Source organism: Sphaerodactylus townsendi, linkage group LG01 (assembly GCF_021028975.2).
Source record: "Sphaerodactylus townsendi isolate TG3544 linkage group LG01, MPM_Stown_v2.3, whole genome shotgun sequence".
Taxonomy (NCBI): Eukaryota; Metazoa; Chordata; class Lepidosauria; order Squamata; family Sphaerodactylidae; genus Sphaerodactylus; species Sphaerodactylus townsendi.
Genome location: NC_059425.1, coordinates 45,451,277 through 45,477,061, shown reverse-complemented (window position 1 = coordinate 45,477,061; position 25,785 = coordinate 45,451,277).

The window sequence follows — 25,785 nt, the reverse complement described above, 5'->3', positions numbered from 1 at the left end:
TGTGACTGTCATTTGTTTTTGTTTTGTTTTTGCTTGTAATCATGTAATTAGCGAACTATGATTATGAGAAATATTAAAAATAATGAGAGTATTTTACAGACAAGAGAAATATAGTAATTAAAACCTCTCCCTCCCTTCTTCCCCAGGGGAAAAAAGAACTTAATAAGACTAAGTTCTGGGATGCGAACCCATCACCAGTAAACAGGAAGTAATTAAACACCACAGAAAATCAAAAGCTGGTTGTGGTGGGGCACCCTGAGCAAACAGCAAGTAATTACTTATCTAACTGAGAACAGATGAAGCTGTTGAAAACTATATTTAAGGGGACAGTTGTGAAGCAAAACAGGAATTTGATGGATGGGCTTACTTTCAAGCAAACATAATAGTTGGACCTTCACTAGGGGAGAGGCATTATCAATTTTAATAGGAAATCCAGCACAATGTTAAGTTCTAAATGAAACTCCCCTTTAAATTTTGCTAGCAGCTGAAAAGTGCAAAAAAGTACAAAAAACCCTTTTGTGCAAAAACCTTCCAGAAGTACAAAAAAAAGCAAACCTTCCCCTCCCCCCCACCCCATCCTATGGAAATTACTCGAGTCCTGCTCCTGGCATCTGCCAGGAGCATCCCAGGTGGTATAGAAGGTTTCACAAGTAAATCTTAAAGAGTGGAAAAACTCATGTGGGTTATGTTGTTCCTTCGCATGCCTTGAACTGAAACTCTTTAGGACTCCAAAGTGGCTTAAATGGTGCCCCAAAACGCAAGGTAACCAGAATAATTCCAGGAGATGATATATACCTGGCAACAAATAGGTAGCAGCATTTGAACAACTGAAGTTTCCGCACATCATCTATGGCACGCTCCACATAAAACACACTGCAGTAGCATGAAAATAAAAGTCGAGGGGCCTGTGTTTTCTCAGTAGAGAGACCTAACTTTGTTCTGCGAATGCTCAGGATGTCATTAGTTTATCAAATCTAAGCAGATCTCAGCTTGATCAGTGCCTGGAGGGAACAGTACCTCAAATTCCACACAAACAGAGAGTATTGTGTAATTTGTATTTAACCTTCTAGAGGAAAAGTGGCCAGTGTATATAAAATGAATACAGGGCTCAGTCCATTCAAAAGTCCCATAGATTTCAGGGGAGCCAATGTAAACACAAGTGATTAAGTTGAACAAGAACGTGCCTATAGATTTCTGTGTGCCATCTGCAGTGGTATAATCAAGATCAGCTGGATCATGTGGCCTGTTTTCAGTGTAGACTGGCTCTCCTAAACCTTGATTGACCACTAAGTGTCAAGGGAAACCAACAATAAGATTGCACATCAGCAAACAGTGACGCCTGGCTTCTGCTGCTGTGGAATTGAAATCTCTTTTCATGCTGTTTGAAAGCTGTACCAATTGCACTTCCAGCTGTGGAAGAGTCAAATGATAGATGTCTCTCCTTCGTAAGCTAGTGCTATTAATCTCCACAGCTTTCAGAAAGAGGCGAGGATACTATTTAAGGACTTCTCTGTTCTTGAGTGTATGTGCCATGCTTACGAGCTTGCCACTTTTTAACCTGAAGGCTGCCTTGTCTGATACGGTTTTGAGCTGTGTCAATTAACTGAAAGTGTTGACTAAGTGGTGATCGAAGCTGCTTCGAGGACGACTTTGAAGTCTGTTAACAGCAAGCAGTCCAAACAGGCCACGATAATGTCAAATTGATTGTATTTCCTGATTTGTTCAAGGTTTAAGGGGAGGTGATGAAGGGAAAGACTTCTGTGTCATCCAGATGACCTTGACTTTAAAAAGGAACTAGTAACTGTAGAAAAGCTACCGCAGGTTTCATTTGGAACCTCTGAGATTCTATTAGAGAATATGTGTTGACAGCTATTGGAAAGTTCTCTCCCTGGCCTTTATCGTTCTTGTTCCCTAGGAGAATACTGGGGACTTTGACAGCCAAGATACAGAAAACTAGAGCGGAGATGGAGGACAGAGGTGGAAAATCACTTGGGGCAGCTACATCCAACCCATGGAGTAATTCTCCTTCTCTGGATTTCTCTCCAGAGTTCTGAGTAGCCTGGTCTTATTTTCAAAATAGAATCAATGCATTAGGAGTTCTCCATCGTTTTGTGTTTTATTATGTTTAATAATTGTACAGAATGCTGTCATGCATGGTTCACCACCATTCCGGTTTCTCTATGTACAGTATCTATGTACAGTAATAAATTCATTATTGACTGTCCATTCCAAAAAATGCTGTTTTTCCTTTAAAAAATTGTCTGTGGAGACTTTGATGCCATGAAGCTACAAAGATTCAAATGATTGGCTCATTCCGCACATGCAGAATAATGCACTTTCAAACTGCTTTCAGTGCTCTTTGAAGCTGTGCGGAATGGCAAAATCCACTTGCAAAATCCACTTGCAAACGTGAAAGTGGTTTGAAAACGCATTATTTTGCGTGTGCGGAACGGGCCATTGAATCCTCAGTGGGCTGCTTACATATGGATGGGGCAGATGCTTGTGGTTATTTATATTACTAGCAGTAAAGTCCACTGTGGTGAGCAATATAGTGAACTCTAGACAGCTGTTAGGGGCAGACACAGCAGCGCGGCCGGATCTGTACTCTGAACATCAACTATATTTTTTGGAAAACTCTCTTTCTGCCTCTGTTCCCATTCAATCATCCTTTTTATTTTACCATCTCCCTTTTTCCATTTTCCTATGTAATCTTTTCGGCTTCCCACCCCCAAACTTTATTTTCTCTCTCTCCTATCTTTTATTTTGGGTCTGTGCCTCCATTCTGTAGTTATGGCTATCTATTCACTCTCCTCTCCCAAACATTCTCTGCTCATTTCCACTCATCTTTGATGCTCTGCTTGCCTGGGCCCCACTGTTGGCATAGTGCTTGCCTGTTTACTTCCCCGCAGTCTTATCAGGGTCTTTGGTTTCCCCCCCCCCACCTTGACCCCTGCACTCCAACCTTGACACAGTGCTCACCTCCACAGCCAGAGCTGGAGTCTCTTCCAGCATTCACTCCCAGGAGATGCTTTATTTAATTTGAAGGGGTTTAGACTCTTGGCGGGGGGGGGGGAATGGGGGGCACTAGGCAGGCTGGTGCCAGGCATGTTGGGAGGCTGATGCTGTGGCAAGTGGGAGGGCATTTTGCCACTGCTGCTCCACTGAGCTCTGCTTGTTCATTTGTGGGAGGAGCAGGCAGGGAATAGGGACACTGGGCTCTGATGGAAAGTGTGGCAATGGATTGGAAGTGGGTTGTCTCCACATATTCTATTCTGTGTGCATTATGACTTAGGACAGTGTGGTGTAGTGGATAAGAGCAGGTGCACTCTAATCTGGGGAACCAGGTTTGATTCCCCACTCTGCTACTTGAGCTGTGGAGGCACTTTAACCTCATTAATTGGCCACTCTTTAGGAAGAGGCCCAATTTAAAACTGCATGAAAACTTTGGGTAGGAAGGAAGGATACCAGATGCCACTTGTGCCACTACTGAGACAAGGGAACACACATGATCCTGACACCAGGTTACAAAAATGTTGTTGCCCACTCATACATGTGGTGCTTTCCCCTTACTTGTCAGGAGTTCCATCAGGAATTGTGGAGGTGGAAAACCAAGGAGACCAGGATGGTAGAAGCACCACAACCTTGTGACAGGATCAGGATAGTGAATACCATTTCCCCTTAACAATTATTTCCCTTTCTGCCTTCACCATCACCAGCTAGGGGTAATTTTACCAAGGACTCCAAAGTAAAGGATCCATTAACTTCGCTTTGTAAGGATGGAAGGCCCAATTTTACATAGTAGGTATTTGCTGCCCTCCCTAATTGGCAAGGATCCATATTGGTGAGCACCCTTTGGGATCAGTGGGGCAAACAACTGGAAATCCTCCTTCCAGTAGCATTGTCTTGGCCACATTTCACTATCTTTTTTTTTGCAAGAATATAATGGGTGACCTGTCATTTAAGGTATGTTATAACCACAGCATTCCCTTCATCTAAAATGTTGTTGCCGCGTCTGAACAGTGTCATTAGCATGCACTGTAATCCCTTATCTACTTTTTCTATTTCTCCTAATACAAAGCAAAACCAGATCCTCAATCTGACGTGGACTGTCAGTTGTTGAGGCAGTCTGAGCTTGAGGCTGAGAGATCAAATAATCTTCACAGTCAAATCCTTGTAGAGGACAGACAATGCCACGAAGAGGAGAGAAACGCTTTGAAGAGATCATGGCAGCTGAAATAATTTGCCTGAACCATGAGAATTGTGGACCTGAAGCCATGATTGAGGCAGCCAGACTGGACTGAGAGGCATTTCAGTATACCATGGACAGAAGCCACATGATGTTTATAGCTTTCAAATAGCAGCAGTGTTGATGGCACAGAAATTTTCAGGATGGACACCACCGCAACCAACTACCCTGATCCTGCTCCAGCTGACCCCTCCACTTCTCATGTCCCTGAGAACTTCCCTCAAGGTCTCACCAAGGTGCTACTAATGTTCTGCCTGGAAGCACCTTTCCTATCCCTGTCACATCAAAGCCCTCTACCTCCTATGTCCCTGAGAACCTGCCTCTTACTCCAACCAGGCAAGCCTGAGGTAGTAAGGCACCCAAAAAAAATCTAAAACAGTTAACCCTGGGGCATCAGAACTGTCTACCTCCCATTGCCCAGAAAACATCATCAAAGGTACAAACAGGTCAAGAAGAATTAGGAAAGTGGCTGATCAAATAGACATGTGAGATGTCTGGAGTCATCCCCCAACCCTCCACTCCCAGATCTTCTGGTTCCTTGCAGAACATTATAAAAGGCACAATGTAGACAAATCTTTTTACAACATTTGCAAGATGTTTTGTTTGTGTTGTGCAGAAAAAGCCTAAGTTAGTTTTTGAAAGGGAGGCAAAAATAAACCTAACATTGATGCTGCAACATCTCTGATCACAAGGTCCTGTTCTCAAGGGGCATGGACTCCTTGAGACTTCAGCTAGGTGACCAGGCACACTCAGTCTGAAGGATTTACTGCCAGAAACTGCCTCTCTCTCCAGGCACTGCTGTTTGCTCTGGTCGTGGGTGTCACCAAGATTCCTTGAGCAAATACCCCTTCAAGGTCACTTGAGAGATTTTTGTTGCTGCTGTCATAAGGCATCTGTCATCTCCCAGAGCAGCCGACTTACCCTGGCAGTGTTACCCAGAATGACAGAAGTGCTCCAGAAATGTCATAGGCTGGTGGCTTGACAAAATTCTTTCTTAATCATAACAGAACTGCATCTTGCATGAGTTGCACTCTGCAGCTGACAAAAAGCCTGTGAAGAAAACAAGGGCCACAGTTTACCTGACACAACCCCAGTTGACAGTTGTAAATGAAGTTGGTAATCTGCACTCCACAGTGTGTACAAATGTCCCAGTTTAAAATCAGCATCAAAGTTCATGCCCTTTTTAAAGCTAACTAAAGTTAGCATGTGGCAGAATTCAAAGCACTTCATGCACACTGTCCCTTGCAACATCCCAGTACAGCAAATCAGCATTACTAAACATATAAAGATGCCTTATACTGAGTCAGACCATCAGCTCAACATTGTCTGCTCTGGCTGGCAGGAGCTCACCAAGGTCTCTCAGTGCCTGGCCTCATCTGACACTTTGTCCCTTTTGAGGTTTGGGACTAAAGCCTTTCTCTCTTTGGGCGAATTCCCACTACTTCCTTAGCACGGTTTCGGTTCACTTACTAACACGGTTTCATCGACGTCCTTCCCATGGCTTCTGTGGCAGCAACCGTTTCTGACGCTCGTTTCACCCATTAACACGTGTCCCGGCAGAACCTGGATGCAAGTGGTTCGGGCCCCGTTATCACAGTTTACGGCTGTTCTGAGGGGAGGGACAAGGTTTGGAACCTGGAGTCGTTTCCCCGCTTCCCTTAGAGCGTGCGGATGCGATTCTCACAAGCAGGCCAATCAGCTGCCTCGACAGCCCTTACAGTGACGCTTGCGCAGTCTACTTCCGGGTTGACGGAACGATCACGTTTCTGCGCATGCACAATACAAGTAAACAGTCACCCGTTCACCGATTTAACGGTAAAACTTTCAGAAAATAGTTGTTGTACAGTAAATGACAAGTATTCATAGAGGTTGCACTTTATCGTTCGCATGGGTTTTTTAATGGGTAAAAATGGGTAGTGTTTCTGAAGTGGCTAACAGGTCCTGCCCAACTGAACACCAACCAATCAGGTTAGGGCAATGAAGCGCGATCACATGGCTGTGGGGATTGCAACGATGCCTGCACCCGGGAGTGTCTCCTGCCTGCTCGCTGTGGTGGGGAGGGAGATACTGCGATGAGGAGGACACGGATTCACAAGGAACAGGTTTGGATCCACTTGCAATTTTCAAGAGGGAATTCGCCCTTTGAAAGAGACTTGTGAGAGCTGAATATTTACCACAAGACTTGAAGTTTGGCAAAGTCAGGCATTTATCTGGATGCCGACCAGCTCTGTGGTTCTTTTTGACCTATTCGTACTTCAGTGTCTATATGTTGATTCATGTTTGTATGACTGTATATGAAGGATTCATTGATGTACTCATATTGCACTGATACATACTCTCATGATACTGTATGATTTCCAAACCATTTGTAAATAAGAGCAGAGACTCTATGTGAAATTTACTTTATTTTTTGAGTTACACAGCTTTCGCACTACTAGCTGCTTTCAGTGGAATTACATTTAGTGTATACAGTCTTGGTACACTGACCCTCAAATTGATTTTTATTCCCTGTGTGGCATAGACACTTTTTTCTACTAGTCATAGCTAGGGAGTCCATTCGGATCTCTTGGTAGTTTCCAACTGTCTCTGAAGGCTCCCAGTTTCTCCTTTATATAGGGGGTGTTCATCCAACCTTGGACACCTGACTGCTGATGGAGCTGACCAGACTGATTCCATCTTCCTTAGTTCTGGTTGCCACAAAATCAGCTCTGGCAGCTCCATTAATGTATCTGTGGGCGGTGGATTGTAATTTGATTTATACCAGGAATCGAACTACCAAAAATATAACATCCATAATGCTATTTTAATACTTCAAGAAAACTGGAAAATTTTGGGCTTTAAAAAAATTGACCATGTCTGCCAATACATTATTTTTTTTAAATTTATAATTTATTATAAACTTATTATACCACCCATCCCCGAAGGGCTCTAGGCAGTGAACAGAATAATGAAACATTAAAATCACAACAACCATAAAACCGTAATTAAACATAAAAACAGAACAAGATTACAGATGGCGATGAAAATCCCGTCAAAGTCAGAAACAATAGAATTCAGCTCCTTATCATGGGGGTGGTCTAATGATGGGAAAATATGGGTGGCAATCAACAGTTACTCTCCTCCAAATGCCTCCTCTAAATTACAGTTGCACACTGGAATACCCTCAGGAGCATCAATGCAAAATTTATTGAACATCTAATGAAAAAGATAATCCTTGCCTTTTGGAAATGATGATGCAGGATTAAAACTGTAATTTTTCAAGTGCACACTTCTACCTGGAATCTCTCAGTCAGTTCCCTCAGGCAAATACTCTTAATGAACACACTGATCAGTCTGTCTCACTAGGAAACCAGCATCTTTGCGTACTTTTCCCAAATGGCTTCAGCCACCACCCCAAGCACAGCTCTGACCTGAGATGTTATTGGCTTTGATCAGGAGTTAGCATGGTGCACTGAGTGGTTAAAATATTGGACTAGGATCTAGGAAACCCAGGTTTGAATCCCCTCTTGACCTTGAATACTTGCCGGATAACCGGGGGCCAGTCACATACACTAGACTAACCTGCCTTGCAGGCTTTTTATGAGAATAAAATGGAGGAGAGGAGAATGATGTAAGCTGCTTTGAATCCCTATTGGGCTGATGTCACATGACAACATTTACTAGCCAGATTATTTTACAGGATGGTTTGCCAATTCCTTCCCCGATCATTTACACTTTACCCCCAGCAAGCTGGGTACTCATTTTACTGACCTTGGACAGGACGCAAGGCTGAGTCAACTTGAGTGTAAGGAATTCCATAGAAGCAGAAATAAAAGGCTTTTTGGGTGTAAAAGACCGTTTATTCAGACATCTTAGAAAGCTCACGTACACGCCGTGGCAGGAATAAGATCTCCCGCCAGAAGCACAGGTTATAACTCTGTCCATCCCATCCCCCCTCCCGGATTCCCATGGGAACGGAGGTCTCATCTCCCTCGCAGAGATAAGGTCTCCGCCGGAGAAGTTGGCCCATCGCCCGGGCTGTGGAATGTAGTCAAGGCCAGGCGGCTAACCCGCTCATCAACACCACTGAATCCTTTACACTCTGCCTCCCTTAAAAAAGACTTCTCCCCCCCAGGTTTGTTCGGAAAGGTGCGATGGAAAGCAGAAATGAGGGCGGGGGCGTCAATATTTTCGGAATAAACCCATTGATTATACCCAGAGGAATACCCCACCCAAGAGACTAAACATTGTAAGCGTTTGCGATTAAAGCGAGAGTCCAGGATGGCGCTTAATTCAGTAATGCTTGTGGCTAATAATAATAGTCGGTGGGGGTCTCTCCATGGTCGTAAGCCAGGCATCGGAAACGGGAGCCTCCTTGGAGTAAATCCGAAATGGGAAGAGAGGATGGATATTAATAAGAGAATTAGGCAAGTCCAATTGGACAGTGACATCATTAATCACTTTAGTAATCTGAAAAGGTCCTACAAATCTTTTGCCTAGTCTTTTGAAAATTCTAAGTAACGCCTCTGAGATTTCTTGGTGGACAAATACAACCTGTAGTTTCCACACGGCAGAGGGAAATCCGAAGCGGTGCTTATCCGCTTGGAGCTTTTGGGAGTCTTTAGCCTGCTGTAAAGCAGTCTGGACCATTTTCCACCCCTCGGCCAGAGATGAAATCCACTGCTGAAACTCCGTGGGTCCAATGCTTCCGCGAGGTAGTTGCGGCAACGGAGGGAAGGAGCGACTCAGACACAATTCCCTCGAAGGGGGGGTCCTTTTTGTACTGCTATGAACCGCGATTATTATAGGCGATTCTGCAAACGGAATTAGCTCGCACCAAATTGTCTTGGTGGTAATTGGTGTAAATAAACATAAATACTCGCTCCAGGGTTCTGTTCGCTCTCTCTGACTCTTCCACCGGGCCCACTTTGAACGTGGTAGGGCGGTAACCGCCGGGCGGCCCCCAACAAACCTAGAAAAAAGCTTTCCAGAACTCTTTGAAATGAATTGGGGCCTGGCGGTCAGAGACCACCTTTAACGGGGGCGGAGTGTAGACGATAAATATGCTGAATGAACAGACGCTACTAACTTAGGGAGCGGAGGGGATGGAAGCACATGGGATGAAATGGGCTTGTTTAGGAAAATAAGTCCACCACCACCCACAAGACCGCGGTTGCTGCTGACTTTCTGGCAAATCTGTAATAAAATCCATGGAGATTGACTTCCAGGGGCGAGGCCACCGGAGAGGTTTCAATAGACCATGGGGTTTTCCCGGAATGTTATTGGCTTCCGCGACAAACAGAGCAACCTTTAATATACTGCCCTCAATGTCCTTATGCGATCGCTACCACCAAAATTGGACGGGCGGGCCAAATGTGCAGAGTTTTGAGAAAGCCAAAAATGTCCAGCTGAGCGGGCATCATGACAGGCCTCGAGAACCTGCTTACGGAGGGGGGGAGGCAACGTGACCAACAATCTCTGGCCAATTCATGTGGTGAACACATGAATTGGGAGTCACCTTCCTCCGCCGGTGGCTCGTGCAGCCCCGCCTCTTCGAGTTCCCATAGGAAAGGAGAGACCAGGCTGGGAATGGGCGGAGAAGGAGGAGTGGACGTCTGAGATCGGGTGACAGCCAGCCCCAATTGGGAGGGGGAGAGAACAGTGCGCTAGAATGTCCCTGGTATGAAGCATGCTCCACCCTTCTCCTCGGGTAGGCGCTTTAGAGCCGCGATCAGCCAGTTTATTGGAGTTTCCGGGAAAAATGGACCGTGGAAAGAGAAACGAGAAAAGAAATCGCCCAACGGGTTAGCTTCAGCTGGACATCTTGAGGGGGGGTGGAGAGGGCGGCCAAGTTCTTGTGATCCGGACTCAAACTTGAAAGGGTGTTTAGCCCCTTCCAGCCAGTGGCGCCAAGTGGAGAGTGCTACTTTGATGGCCGCAGTCTCTTTTATCCCCTACAGTCCAGTTGAGCTCAGCACCGGAGAATTTCTTTGATAAATAAGCAATAACGGAACCAGCCTATCACTTCTTTATTTCTCTGCAAACAGGGCTGCCCTCTGCAAGTGCTTTGTCCGGGAGGCATCTACGTTGGAACCACAAATGGGAGATCTGGATCAGGGTGCTTCAGGATAGGTCTTCGGTAGTGAAAGCAGATTTTAAAAGCTGAAAGGCTGTCTGACATCTCTTTAGACCAGGTGCTAAAGGGGGGCCCCGGGTTTGGCAGTCAGTGGATCTTTACCCTTAGTGCGTAAGAGGTCTGTGGAGTGGGGAGAGTCAGTTCAGCTTAATTGGGGTATAAAGTCACGATGTAGAAATTAGCAAAACCCAGAAAAGATTGGAGCTCCTTTCGGTTGGTAGGGGCAGGCCATTGGAGGACTGCTTCAATCTTAGCAGGATCCATTTTAGGCCCTCGGCTTGCGAGATCCGGTAACCCAAATAGTCAATAGAGGTTTGTTGGAAACAGCATTTCGAAAGTTTGGCAAAGAGGGGAAAGAAGTTGAGTAAACGCTTCAATACTCCCTCAACCAACGCCCATGCTCCCTCCATGGTTTCCAGCGTAATAAAATTAAAACGCCAATCTAAGTACACAACTACTCCCTTGTACAATAAATCATGGAGAACTTCTGTTGATAAGGGCCATAAAAGCTCCGGGGGCCCCACTTTAACCCGAATGGCATTATTAAGTATTCAAACTGTCCAAACTCTCATGTTAAAATGCAGTCAAGTGTTCATAGCCTTCCGCACTTCTGACCCTGTAGTAAAGCTTCTCTCAAGTCCAACTTAGTAAAGATGCTATTCCCTTTGCCCAATGCTACCTAAAAGGTCCTTGGATTAATGGCAAAGGGTATCATTGGACAAGGAGACTGCATTGAGTCCTCCGGTAATCTGTGCAGAGCCAGAAGACTCCAGCATCTTTCTTTTACAAACAATACAGGAGCAGCATGTGTGTGTTTGGTAGCCCACCGTAGATGAACCCGCTGAAAGCAAGTTGGTTCTTGTCTAAGAAGCGCATGAAGTTCCTTCTCCCTCATTGGGACTCCATGTAGGATTTCACCTTTGGCGCCAGTTGCTCTGGCTGTATTATTCACGATTTTGCAGTCAGTGTCTCTATGGGGTGGCAAACTGATCGCATTCTTGCTCCTGAAATACTTGGCTAAATCTTTGGTAAGCCGGGTGGAATGCCGGTAGAATCGGAGCAATCGCTGATGAAGCCAGGGGGGGTGTGTGTCCAGGAGAAGCCGTAGTTTTCCCCAATTCATGTGTTCTACCGCAGGAGGGTCAGGGGTGAATTCTAAGATCCTTTCCTTCCAAAACAGAATTTTCTTGGTCTCATGCAACAACAACCATGGCATGCCCAGAACTATGGAGGCGTTTACCATTACCGCCTACGAATAAAACCACTCTTTCTCCCAATGGTCGGGCGCAGCGGAGGAGAACCGGGTTATGCGTTTTGAACTGGCCGGTCCTTCGCTTCTCCCCGGAGAGGACTGCCGCCCATTTGGGTGAATGGTATGGGCTTAGCTTCAGGGGACTTGGTCTTAGACTCTAGTTCCTCCGGCCACCCGGGGCTTACGTGATTAAGCACATGCCGGAGCAGCCAGAATCCACAAGGGCTGAGGCTAGTAATACGAGTATGCTTAGCGCCGGGTTGGCCAGAAACGCTTTGATTGTAATGGGAGCCGCTACCACTCACCGCGCCTGCCTGAGTCGAACTCCATGTCCATGGGGGGGGCTGAAGAAAGAGCAGAAACAGCTGCTTCCCCCTCCTCTGGGTGTAGCTTCTCTCGATAACTGCCTTAGAAGAGCCTTCCGTTGGGGGGCGGCCCGGATTTGCGATGGCATGGCTTGGCAGATGGGTCTTGCGCGCGGCCGGAGCGGTTGGCTTCTGCTTTTTTTTGGGCAGTTGGCGGCCAGATGACCTGGTCCTCCGCAGTAAAAGACACACAATCCCAGTCGGGCGACGGGCGCCGGAGGTGGTCTCGGTAGGAAGCGGCTGGGCTTGGCTTGAGTGGTTGCGCCAGTGGTGGTCAGGGTGGCGGGTTTTGGGCGTGGGCATGGCCCCCCGCACGAAGCGTATTCCTAAACGATGACGCCACCTGGGATCCCAATTCGATCCAATTCAGCGATAGTCGCGGGGGATCCGAATTAAAAACACCGGGCTTCACGCCAGCTTGCCAAGGCCGACAGCATCCGAGAAGTATTCGTGATTTCGCATGCGCCAGGCCACTCCAGGAGGGAGTCGAAAGTGCAGCCAGCTGCACGAAATTCACGGGCAAATTTCTGCAAACGAAAGCCGGTTGCCTTGCTTGAATAGGATTTGATGGTCGCCGGATAGCTCTTCGCTTTTCAGTTAACCCGGATCTTGGAAGCTTTGCAGCCCTTAAGGCTTTGGAGGAACGCGGGCACCGTCGGGCGAAGGTATCTTCATCTCTGCAGGTTCAAAAGAGTCACAAACCAGTCGAGCTGCCGCCCCATCCAGGACTGGAGCCGATGTCCCAGTATTTTTTCAAAGGCTCAGACCGGTATAAATCGTCATAGTCCTCCATGTAGGGGCATCGAGCTGCAAGATGGAAGTAGGGAAGTTTGGAAGCCGGCCATCCCATCCCGAAACGTAAGTGGCAGGTATTGGAGGTCCTGTAATATCCCCTCTCCACGGGCCCCTTGGCTACCACAGGGGCGGCGGTTGCGCAGAGTTGGGCTGCGAGGTTGAGGCAGCGGCTGCACAGGGGGGGCCGGAATCGGTGGAGAGTGGGAGGTCACCAACTCGCGGTGCCGCTGGCGCTCTGGGTGGGGAGCCTTGGTCCTTGGAAGGTGGCAGGATCCAGCAGCGTCGCCGCCTCTGGCGCCCGGGCTGTACCAGTGAAGCAAGCGTAGACTCCAACTTGGGCTGTCCTGTTCTGCTCGCTTCTTCAGTTCCCCTCTCCAAAGGCGGCCAGCTTCCTCTCTCCTTGCTAGCGCTGGCCAATGCATCCTGGATGCGCATGTAAAGCTGCTTTCTCTCGCTCCAATTTGGCCCGAGTTCGATCTGCCTCGTTGAACAGCTGCAGTTCACTTCCACTTTATGTGACGTAAGGCCTGAACGGCTTTTCAGCGTTGACGCTGTAAAGTGTCCAGTTTTGGAGTGTTCCAGTGGACTTTATCATGCGGACTCTGATAGGTTCTGCACATTATTGCCCGTTGCAGCGCGTCTTTGGCACCGGGTCCAAATTCGGAAGCTGGGATTTCCCTTGGCGCTACAAGCTGGTCCCGGGTCCTCTTTGCAGGCTTTCACGCTCACCCTTGCTGCGTAGCTGCTCTCGCTTCCTCTTCCCATAGCGCTGGGCGCTCACGGGCCCACATTGCTTCTTGGGCATCTCGCGAGTCGGCCCACCTTCCTCATCCCAGCTCTTCGATGGGAGAGGGAATGGATCCGGATGGGAGTGCAGGCTTTCTCCGGACTCCTCTTCATCTGGACACGCAGGACGGCGGTATATTGCCCACCCAGTGGCTCCCCACGGGGCATCTCAGGTGCAGCTGCTGGTCCGGGATCTGGGGGTTCCGGATCGGAAGCTGGTACGGATACCCCTCCCAACTCCCCGGTATCGCCCCAGTTTCAACTTGGTGGTCTTCGGATCCGGGCCCTGCAGTGCTGTACCACGGCGGATCCTTGGGAGCATCCACTCAAAAAATACTGAAGTCCAGGAATCGTTCAATGGGACTCCTGTGTTGCCGCGTGAAAGGTGGTCAGGCCCGCTTCCTGCCTCGCGTGACAAGGTTGCATCTGGAGTTTTGTCAATCCATACGAAAACGGGGCAGAAATCCGATCCACCAGGCTTCGATCCATAGACGAAGCGCCCCAAAGCGACTCATGTAAGTCCCCATGGTCGCTCTTCGTCCACCTCGTTCCAACGGGAGTAAGGGAAGACTCGTGGCTGATATCGAGGACGGGAAAGAGTCACCAGCCCGCAGGAACCCGTTCTCCCGCCCGGGTTCCTCCAAATCCAGAAGGGAGAGCTCGGAGCCCTCTTTGGGGGCTACAGAACCTTCCACAGGGAATATTCAACCTCTCCATGCCGAGACACCAAGTCCACTGCACTAGGAGGATAGATGAATCGATAGTTTCCTGCCACAATGTAAGGGAATTCCATAGAAGCAGAAATAAAAGGCTTTTTTTGGGTGCAAGTGTAAAAGACCATTTATTCAGACATCTTAGAAAGCTCACGTACACGCCGTGGCAGGAATAAGATCTCCCGCCAGAAGCACAGGTTATAACTCTGTCCATCCCATCCCCCCTCCCGGATTCCCATGGGAACGGAGGTCTCATCTCCCTCGCAGAGATAAGGTCTCCGCCGGAGAAGTTGGCCCATCGCCCGGGCTGTGGAATGTAGTCAAGGCCAGGCGGCTAACCCGCTCATCAACACCACTGAATCCTTTACATTGAGCCGGCTACCTGGAACTGATTTCTGTCAGGATCGAACTCAGGTCATGAGCAGAGTGTTTCACTGCATTACTGCAGCTTGCCACTCTGCACCACAAGGCTCCTTATGTTTTAAAGTATGTATATTTATATGTTGTAAACTGGCTTGGGCATTGTGGAAAAATGGGATATAAATATTTTAAATAACTAACTAAATAAATGCCCTCCTCCCCTTGGTGACTGCAGTGACCCACAGCTTGGGAATCAATCCCAGCCCTTCCGCTGCCATAATCTTATCTCTGATTTTGTTTCCCAATCACACTAGTAAGTGGTGGAATATCCAGACACTGGGATGGAATATTGGGAATGGCTTTTAGATATTTGCTGGATTTTTATGCTATCCAAAGAGTAACAGATGCAAGTCAAGCCCTCGGGTTTCTACTGAAATTGGCAGGGCTGCTTCCAAAGTCCTTTCCAACCTCTGAACTGAAAACCACTTTCATATTTCTCCCTGCCTATCCACCACTTCAAGGATACCCCTGGGCTCCAGATTCCTTTCAAGCTTCAGTTTCCTCATTCTTACCCACTGCTGCTTCCCTACTATAAGGGTCTGGTAGTCCAGTCAACAAACGAGACTCATGAAGATTTCAAGAGCTTTATTGGAACTGTGTCAGCCCAAGGCTCAGATAGCCAAAACTGAAGTTTGGCTCTCTGACCCCTGGTATATACCTGTAACTTTGCAACATGGCTCATCCCAAAATCCCCCCCAACCTCACATTCCCAGAATATCAGCATAACAGAGAATGGTGTGAACAGAGACATTGTTTAAGGACAGGCGGTTCACTCCTTTGGGGGAAGGCAGATAAGAGTGGACAGTTAAGCTCTACTGACTAGTTACATGCAAGCAGGGGGAGACCTCCCTAGTCTCGAGTGATGATAATGGCTGGGCCAACTGTGGCCTTGATGCAGACGTGCTATTTGGCCAGGCTGAGAATGGCGAGGCATGACTTTCATGTTTCTCCCTGCCTAACCACAACTTCAAGGATACCCCTGTGCTCCAGATTCCTTTCAAACCTCAGATTCCTCATTCTTACCTACTGCCGCTTCCTTACCACCCTCTTGAGCTCCATATAAAGACCACTTAAAGGGAACTTGAACTTCAAAGCAGGAAGCCTGCCACTTCCATCCTTGGAAGTGATTATGAATGCTACTACAGGCTGCATGGTAAATTCCCTGCTAGTTGCCTGCTGAGGATTCCACTGAGAAGCACAACAGCCGGGGATAATTCACTCCAGTGGGGGATGCATCAGAAATGCAAATAGGCTTCAGGATGATTTTAATTCACTGGATATAAAATGATGCCATAAAGAATTAATACAATCATTCATTGGAAGAAAGAAATACTCAAATGAAAGGACTCTGCATTCCCATATCCTGCTCTCAAATGGGGGAGACATGGCAGATATCATCATCATGCCTCTGAAACAAAGGACATGCAACCCATTAGGCATTGCCAGTTGCCATGATGTATGAAAGCTAGAACTTGCCAGAGCAATTATTCAAGTCACAAAGAAATTAATCCCTTTGCTTACACAGAATGATTTGCTGACTTGTTTTGTTTAAAAATATTAGTGTGTCTTTGTGCTCATTGTCATTTAATTGTTCCATTTATTTTTTTTTTTAAAAAGGATAACCGGCACTTAGGGCAATCAAATCTCATTATGAAATGTTAGCTGTGTCCTCTTTTCTTGCTTTTCTAGCTAGAGTGACCAGAGACAAAAGAGGTCAGTGACCGAGTCCCTCTAATCGTTGGCAGAGCAATGCATTTCGACATGAGAAAGCTCTCCTAGGCGCTGACCCCATTTGCAGTTGGATTTTTTTTAATGGGGTCTTAATTAAAAGGATATCTGCTAATAGTCCCAAAATTAATGAGTGATTTCAAAATTGATACAGCATCTGGCCTGGACTTTAAGCTACTTTGTGTACTCACTGAATAGTGTTTCAGAATTATACAAGCCTCTGTGTGCTCTCTACCCCCCTGGAGTGGCTTGGACAGTCTCTTCTACCTTACAGCTCTGGAAAACAATGCAAAGAGAGGATAGGTGACAGGAAGGCACAGGAAATCAACTGGCCTTGAGATTCCATTCCATTCCCCATGATATCATTAGATAAGCCAGGTCCTTCAATAGTTCTGTTGCCTATGTGGTACATTTCAACCAAACATTGATATAGATGTATACATTGCAACTTTAACCTGACCAAAATCCAGATTTTGCCATCTACTCTAGAGGTACAGCTTTTCTTACCCTTGAAGCTCGGTGACACTACAAGCACCAATGTCAGTGTTAATACTATAAACTGCCTATTTATAATAATCATATTAAAATGAACATCCCTTAAATCTTGGACATGGGTTCAGTGCACGTGAAATGAATAGATGGCTCCTGCAAGAATCTGTAATCAAAAGCATGCTCAGAACGGTTGAAAAATCAACATCATACAACAGAAGTCATCAAGTCAAGGTTACATAAAATAAATAAATCAGCAAAATAATCAGCAAAATTGGGAAATGAATCTGTTAACAGCAAATTTTGCTAACGGAGATGAGTATTCTTTCAATTTGACAGTAAAGCTTCTTGGGCTTCTTAGGCTGTGAATTTCTTCTGGCAGATGGCACTCTGGAAAAAAATCCTGCACTCCTGGGTCTTTATCAGTCACTCCAGAGAAGGAGGGTAAATGAAATGATTGTCATGCCCTTATATAAAGCAGTGGTGCGACCGCACTTGGAGTACTGTGTCCAGTTCTGGTCGCCGCATCTCAAAAAGGATATTGAGGAGATAGAAAAAGTGCAGAGAAGGGCAACAAGGATGATTGAGGGACTGGAGCACCTTCCCTATGAGGAGAGGCTGCAGCGTTTGGGACTCTTTAGTTTGGAGAGGAGGCGGCTGAGGGGGGATATGATTGAAGTCTACAAAATTATGCATGGGGTAGAAAATGTTGACAGAGAGAAATTTTTCTCTCTTTCTCCCAATACTAGAACCAGGGGGCATTCATTGAAAATGCTGGGGGGAAGAATTAGGACTAATAAAAGGAAACACTTCTTCATGCAACGTGTGATTGGTGTTTGGAATATGCTGCCATAGGAGGTGGTGATGGCCACTAACCTGGATAGCTTTAAAAGGGGCTTGGACAGATTTATGGAGGAGAAGTCGATTTATGGCTACCAATCTTGATCCTCCTTGATCTGATTGCAAATCTGCCTTTGCAGATTGCAAATGCCTTAACAGACCAGGTGATCGGGAGCAACAGCCACAGAAGGCCATTGCGTTCACATCCTACATGTGAGCACCCAAAGGCACCTGGTGGGCCACTGCAAGTAGCAGAGGACTGGACTAGATGGACTTTGGTCTGATCCAGCTGGCTTGTTCTTATGTTCTTATGTTCTTATGAAACATGGCAGCATCCCTACAGACATACACAGTAAATTCCGGGCTTTTTGACAAGGCATGGAGGAAGGGCTGGTCAGGAGCTGCCGCAGAAACCAACAGTTCACCTATCTATGCACTGCTATTCCATGTGCTGGCCCACTTGGCTTTTTGCTTCTAATATTCCCTGGGCAGTAAGAGTTCCTAGGCTCTGTTTAGCCATGTTGGTCACTAACACTATCTCACCAGGAGGTAGGGTTGCCAGTTTCCAGGGAAGGTCTGGAGATATCCTGGAATTGAAAGTGATCTCCAGACAATATGGGTTGTTTTCCCTACAAAAAATGGCTGCCTAAGAGGGTGGGCTCAATGGCATTATACCCTACAGAGGTCCTTGCCCTCCAAAAACCCTCCCTCTCCAGGCTCCACCTCCTAAATCGCCAGGAATTTCCCACCCTGGAGATGGCAGCCCAGTAGTAGGCAGAGGCAGAAAAGCCAGACTTTATAAAGTACTAATCCCTCACAGAGCCTGAGTGTGTGAGTGACAGACAGGCTGTGTGTGGGTGAAATTTTAGGAGTCCAGCTTTGAAATCCAGAGAGAACAGACATGTTTAGCATCTGTGAAAGACTTGCTGTGTTGACAGGAAGAGAGTATTGGGAGAAAAAGGGACCCTACTCTAGCCAAGTAGGGGAAATATCTTCTAGGGAGAGAAGACAGAGCCCAGGACCCCTTAGTGCCCAGGGAACATTTGAAGCAATAGCCCAAGTGGCTCAGCACATGGAACAGCAGAACCCCAGAGTACTAGCTTGGGTTAAATTTGTGAAACATCGTGAAAGTCTATCTTATTTTAAAGCATTAAGAACTCTGTGACCAACTGAAATTTAAACGATCAGCCCAACACAATCTGTGCTGAACTTTGAAAACAACATTATACTTGTGTATAGAACTGTTTCTTTCCTTATTATCAATATTCTCTCCTATCCAATTTCCCCAAAATGTTTAATAAAATTCTACTATTTATTTGTTGAATTTTAAAAAGTTTCTTGCGTGGTTATCTGAGGTAAAACAGGAAGAGAGTAAAGGGGGGTGGGATCTTCTCAGTTCCTCAAGCTGGTTCACATATACATTTATATTAAAGAGGTACTAAAGGGGACCCTCAAAAGGTTTTATACACAAACACACATGTGCACAGAAAAGCTGACCAGCAGTGAAGATCAGAAAAAATGAAGATCTTGGGATTTTTTCCCCCTTTGGGTATAAGAGAGGTGGGAGTTTTACCCCTTTACAGTAGCCCTACCAGGAAGTATAGTAAAAAAAAATCCCCTTCAGACTTAACAGGAGAAGCAGAAGCACTTCTTGACTTAATGGTGGTCTATGACTGCATTCTGACATCTCCACATGAGAGCTAGTATGACATGGTGACTGAAGCATTTAATAAAGACCTGGAAATCCCAGGTTCTAATCCCCACCCAGAGTCTATCTACATAGTCCTTTCTGCCACAAGTTCCTCACTAGAAACTCATTTCCCAGGTGCACAGAGGCTGATTCAGACAGGCACTATAGTATGCAGGAAAAGGTTTTAAAGGCTGTTCCCACCACAGATGGAGCTCCCAGTGGGACAAATAGTTGCCCTTAGGGCCATTTCAGGACAGGAAAAATGCACAGGGGAGAGGCTTAAGCATGGTCTCACTCCAGATTTGGCCCCTATAAGTATAGGGGCTGGCTGCTGCCAGAATGTAGGTTAGGTGAACCTTTCCTCTGATCCTTTGATTCACCAAGAAAGCTCTTACAAGTTTATGTACAAGGGGAGATATATGTGGGGCCCAGACTACAGTTCAAAATAACATTTAACGGCACCATGTCCATCTTCATGAAGCTTCACATATGGCTTTTCAGACTTCTAACAATCATTGTGAAACTTCGGCCGTTTCCGCACGGGTGGAATATGGCGGCCTGGGGACGGCAAAAACGCCGTCCCCAGGCCGCCATTTGCACAGGGGGTGCAGCTGCATCGCAGCCGCGCCGCCCTCGCGCCGCCCGACTGCTGCGAAGCCGGCGTTTCCCCAGTGCGCTTAGAAGCGTACTTGTTGGGGAAACGCCGCCTTGAAGCCGCTGCCGAGCGAACGGTAGCGGCTTCAAGACGCCTCCCCCCCACTCCCTCCCGGCACTTACCTTGTCCCCGGGCCTCCGGCACGTCGCCAAGGCCTGGGGACACGCCCCCCTGCCCTGCGCCGCTGGAGCAGGCGCACAGGGCCGGGAGGGGCGTGTCCCCAGACCTCGGCGAGATGCTGGAGGCCCAGGGACACGCTGGGTCGGCCGGGCACCAGCGCTCCGCGACGCTGGCATCCCGGCTCTTTCCAGGACCGTCCATGCGGACGGTCCCAGCGGCGTCGGGTGGGCGCAAAATGTGCTGACCTGGCCGCTTCCACCTCCGTGCAGAAACGGCCTTCTTTAGGTGATACTACATTTCATAAATAATGGTACTTCAGCACTTTAGGAGCCCTGTGGCGTAGAGTGGTAAGCCGCAGTACTGAAGTCAAAAGCTCTGCTCACTATCTGAGTTCAATCCCAACGGAAGCCGGTTTCAGATAGGAAGCTCAAGGCTGGCTCAGCCTTCCATCCTTCCGAAGTCAGCAAAATGAGTACTTAGCCTGCTGGGGATAAAGTATAGATTACTGGGGGAGTATGGATTACTGGGGGAGGCAATGGCAAACCACCCTGTAAACACAGTGTGCCTAGTAAATGCTGTGATGTGTCATCACCCCATGGGTTAGTAATGACCTGGTGCTTGCACAGCGGACTTCCTTCACATTTTTATTTCAGCACATATTATAATTTGACTTTCACTGCTAGCTGGCTGCAACTTGGCTGAAATTATGCATACACTCAGTAGCATGACCTTGGCCTGGGGGCTTCCCAGAGGCATCGTACTTAAAATGTTCAATGTGTAATTCAGCAAGACTCCTGAATCTAATTTTACTAGAGTCTTTCTCACATCTATGTTGTGGCTTGTAAATCAGGAAGTCTGACACAATAGACGTCACCTCCCATCCCTCAAGAGAATGTCACCACTAAACTATACCTCCCGGTGCTGACAAGTTGATGAATGAGATAATTCACAACACACTCAGCTACCCGGGATAGCACAGTTCTGTTTCTGACATGAGTGTTATTTACCACTCCCATATGCAGTCTGATAGCACTCTCCCTTCCCAGTTGAACATGGAAGGTGACCACTATCAAGGAAACAAAGCTTGTCCCATAAAAATACAGGTCATGGTTCTGCAACCAAGTGGGAGTCAGAAATAAGAGTTGCAGGTCACTTTATTCTGTTTGTACTTTTGTAGTTTATCCTGTTAGCACTGATATTTGGGGATATAATCCTTGCCTCAAGTTCATTCCCTCCAGGACCAGGATTGGATTCATTAAAGTGGCAGATGTTCAGCATTCTACTTTTTAGAAAACTCTTCTGTCATTGATGTCTGTCAAGGAACCACTTCATGTCTGCACTGGGACCCCAAAATGTTGTGGACAGTTCTTTGGAATGCTTTAAGGTGAGAACCAGAATGGTGTGTTCAGTCCCCACTCTGCCAAGGAACCATGCTGGGTCACCTTGGCCCAGTAACTGTCTTTCAGCCTAACCTATCTCACAGAGTTAAATAGAATTAGGGTGAATAGAGAGGGTGGGATTGTTGTAAGCAGCTGTGAGTCCTCATAATGGAGAAAAGTGATATATAAAGGAATAATAGTTTTTCTGTCATAACTCATAGTTCCCCACTGAGAATATGACCTGGAACAAACCTAATGAAAACCTACAGTTCCCTCTTGCAAGGGAAGATCAGTAGTCAAGAGCCAAAAAGGCCTATAATTGGGATATAATATAACACATTATATAATATAACATATGTCCTTTTCATACAAGTTTTGAACAGCTATGAATGAGCCTCTTCAAAGCACAGTAACCAAAGGAAGACAGGGAGGCCGGAGGGCAGGCAGGCAGTCATGGGAGGGGCTGTGGCCCAATAGCAGAGCATGTGCCTTGAATGCAAAATATCCCAGGTTCAATCCCCAGCATCTCCCGTTCAAAAAAGGATCAGGAAGCAGGTGATGTGGAACAGCCCTACATGAGACTCTAGAGAGCTACTGCCATTCAGAACAGGCCATACTGACCTTGACAGATGAATGCTCTGACTCAGTATAAGGCAGTTTCAAGTGCATGTAATGGCTGAAATACACCACCACTGCATCTTAAGAAGCCAATCGTATTGCTCAATACTCCAGTCGGGATGTTCCAAAGGGTTAAGACAGGCAAATGTCACATCTTAAGTGGGGCAGAAGTGGTTTGAAAGCACATTCTCTACTGTGAAAGTAAGATGCCTCAGAATGCAACACATGAGAGATCCAGGCACTTCCACCACTATTCTGTCTTCACCTTAACAAAGCCTTCCTGCTTATGAAGTGTGAGAAAGCCCCAAGGGGCTCATTGGTTTGTGTTGTACTTTGCAAGTCTGTTAGCATAAAGTCTTGACAACAAATAAATCCATTAGCACTGACATCCCAGCACCACAGCCTAGATGAAACAAAGCAAAGTAACATAACACATTATGAAAAGAAGCATCTGTTAGTATTAGCCCAGCTTCTGAGACAGTCCTGAATAGTCCCCAGGCATTTTTCAGCTACCTTGTGTTCTTGATACATTTGCAGTCCTGTTAATGGCATGCAGAAACACTAACAAGTAATGGCTACCTGGACAAACGTGACAGAAATGTAGTATATGATCAAGCTTTTGTCATGCTTATCTGGCAACAAGGAAAGGAAGTAAAATACCAGTTCAGTGCATGGATGATCTTTACCCCATCCCATCTGAATGATCCAATGTAGATAACAATACTGTTAAAATTAAAGGAAAATTGTATAGTCAGTTTACACAGTCATAGGGTTGCCAGTCTCCACATCAGTTTGCCTGGAAAAAAAAGGTAGCTTCAGAGAGTGGACCTGAAAACATTAAATCCCTGCTAAGATCCTTTCCCTCCCAAATTTTGCCCTCCCCAGGCTCTATCTTAAAATCTCTAGACATTTCCTAAACCAGAGTTAGCAATCCTGCAGACAACAAAATGGCTGTGCCAAGTTGCCTACTACATGCTAGGACTCCCCCTTCTCCTCAGCACTGACAGACTTGCTATGATGTCATAGGCAACACAAGAAGATTTCACCTTCTCAACTGGAAAGATCAATAATCTGAAGCATGGTTTCTCCAAAGTTAGAATATTTTCTTCTCAAACAATATGCTGCTCACTTTCCATTCAGCCAGACTTACATTGTGCCTTGATAGTTTCCATTTTTAAAATGGCAACATTTTGGGTTGGGGAAAAAAAACATCACTGGGGAAGGAAGGATGCTGCCCCACGGTGATAATGCTCCATTCATCTGACGAGCCCAGCTTTGGTAAGACATCATTCGCTCTGACATTTGCAAGGAAACTATAACCTTTATGGGCTGTTGTGGGTTTTCTGGGTTGTGTGACCATGGGCTATTTGGTTTAGCTTCTAAAGTTTTGCTGCATCTGTGGCTAGCATCTTCAGAGGCACGTCCAGGTAAGATGTATATCTCTCCTAGGCATACTGTGCCTCTGAAAATGCCAGCCACAGATACGAGTGAAACATTAGGAGCAAAAACCAGCAGCCCAGAAACCCACAACAGCCAGCTGATTCCGTCCCTGAAAACCTTCAACAATATGTTATCCTGAAACAAATCCCTTTTCATAGTTATTTATTTATTTAAATATTTATACCCAACTTTTCTTCCTGATGGGAACCCAAAGCATCTAATAATACTGTTTCCCCTCCATTTTATTATCCCAATATCAATCCTTGGATGTAGCTTAGGCTTAGAGACAGTAAATGTACTTAGGGTCACCCAGTGAACTCACCAGGCAGAGTGGTTTCCCAAATCTTAGTTCAACACTTTAACCACTTCTACATCTGAGAATGGCAGGGTTCTTCGACAGCACAAGGAGTAAAGCTTCTTAAGTTGAAAAATCTAATACAGAATATGCATTTCAGATGTTCCACATATTAAAATATACATAGACATTTCATCACAGTGACGTGATTAAAGAAATATCTGTTGGTACTAGGAAATCACTGTTCTTCATACTTTTATTTTCAGGGTCACCCATAAGGCTGGCTGTAGCCCCATCATCTTAGTTTTGGGGAATTTGTACCAGCACTGGTCAGATTACACTTCTGGGATTTCCTGAAAGTTCTACAGTCCAACCATCAAGTGATGAGGATGACGACAACGTCTTGGGTGCCCCAGCCTGGGAAGCCTCCTTGCCTACAGTCATCGTATCCCATCCAGACCTCCAAATCTAGAGAAAAGAATTTGCATAATTTAATTTGCTAATTAAATGATGATCGGCGGCAGCATTAATCAAATTAGCATATCTAATTTGTGTAACTGCCACAGTAAATGCCCACCCGTAAGAACCGCATCTCTCAAATTTTACAACTGGGAAAACTGAAGTCTACCCATTTTGACCTGCAAAATAAAAGATGCAAATAAACGATATAAATGTTACTTCAGTGTGGGATTTAAAAAATATAGATCTTCTTTGATATTTTAGAATTGAGTCTATGCTGAGAAGAATACTTAGTGCCTTCTGGAAAAGTTACATACATACATACATACATACATACATACATACATACATACATACATACATACAAGTGTGGGAACCCACAAGAACTTGCGGGACCCATCTTATTTCCCCCTCCCGCATTATTTCCTCTTTCTCTTTTTTGAATGTCTCCATTGCCTTTTTCTTGAGATTTAGGGATGGAGCCTTGGGAGGGCAAGGTTTTTTTTTTTGGGGGGGGGGGGGATAGAGTTCACCCTCCAAATCAGCCAGAATTGATCTCTGTTATCTGGAGAGAAGTTGTAATTCTAGCTCATCTCTAGACTCCACCTGGAGGATGGCAACCCTAGTTCCCCTGGAGGAAGGGGCTGCTTTAGAGGGTGGAATACACAGCTTTATACAGTCTCCTAAAGATACCCTGAAAGTTTGGTGCTGCTAGCCTAAAAACTGCGCCCCTAAAGGCCAAAAACTGAAAAAACACTAAAAAAACACAAAAAACACAAACAAACATGACCCCCTCACCAGGGGCGTAACGAGGCAGCCTTGGGCAAACTGTAGCCCTGGGCAAAACCTGAGTTGGATGCCCCCCCCCCCCCATGGGCGGCCACTCCACCACAACCAAATTTCTTTTTGCACCAGGACATTGGTGCCTGCAGGGGATGCATTTTTAGACATATCAGCACCACAATTTCAGCATATCATCAGGAGACTGTCCTTATGCGACTCCCCAAGTTTGGTGAGGTTTGGTTCAAGGAGTCCAAAGTTATAGACTCCCAAAGGGGGTGCCCCATCCCCCATTGTTTCCAATGGAAGCTAATAGGAGATGGGACCTACAGTTTTGAGGGGCCATAACTTTGCCCCCCCTGAACCAAACTGCACCAAACATTGGGGGTGCCATCATGACAGTCTCCAGATGATACCCTGAAATTTTGGTGCTGATACGTCCAAGAATGCCCTCCCTGCAAGAACATCCCGAAATTTGCCCAAGAATCTTTGTTCTGCATTGAGTTTTCTGCATTGCTGTCAATGGGGGTTGCAGGCTGGGGGGGGGGGCACATTTCTGAAGGCACAGTCTCAAAACTTTCAGGGTCTCATCAAGAGGCT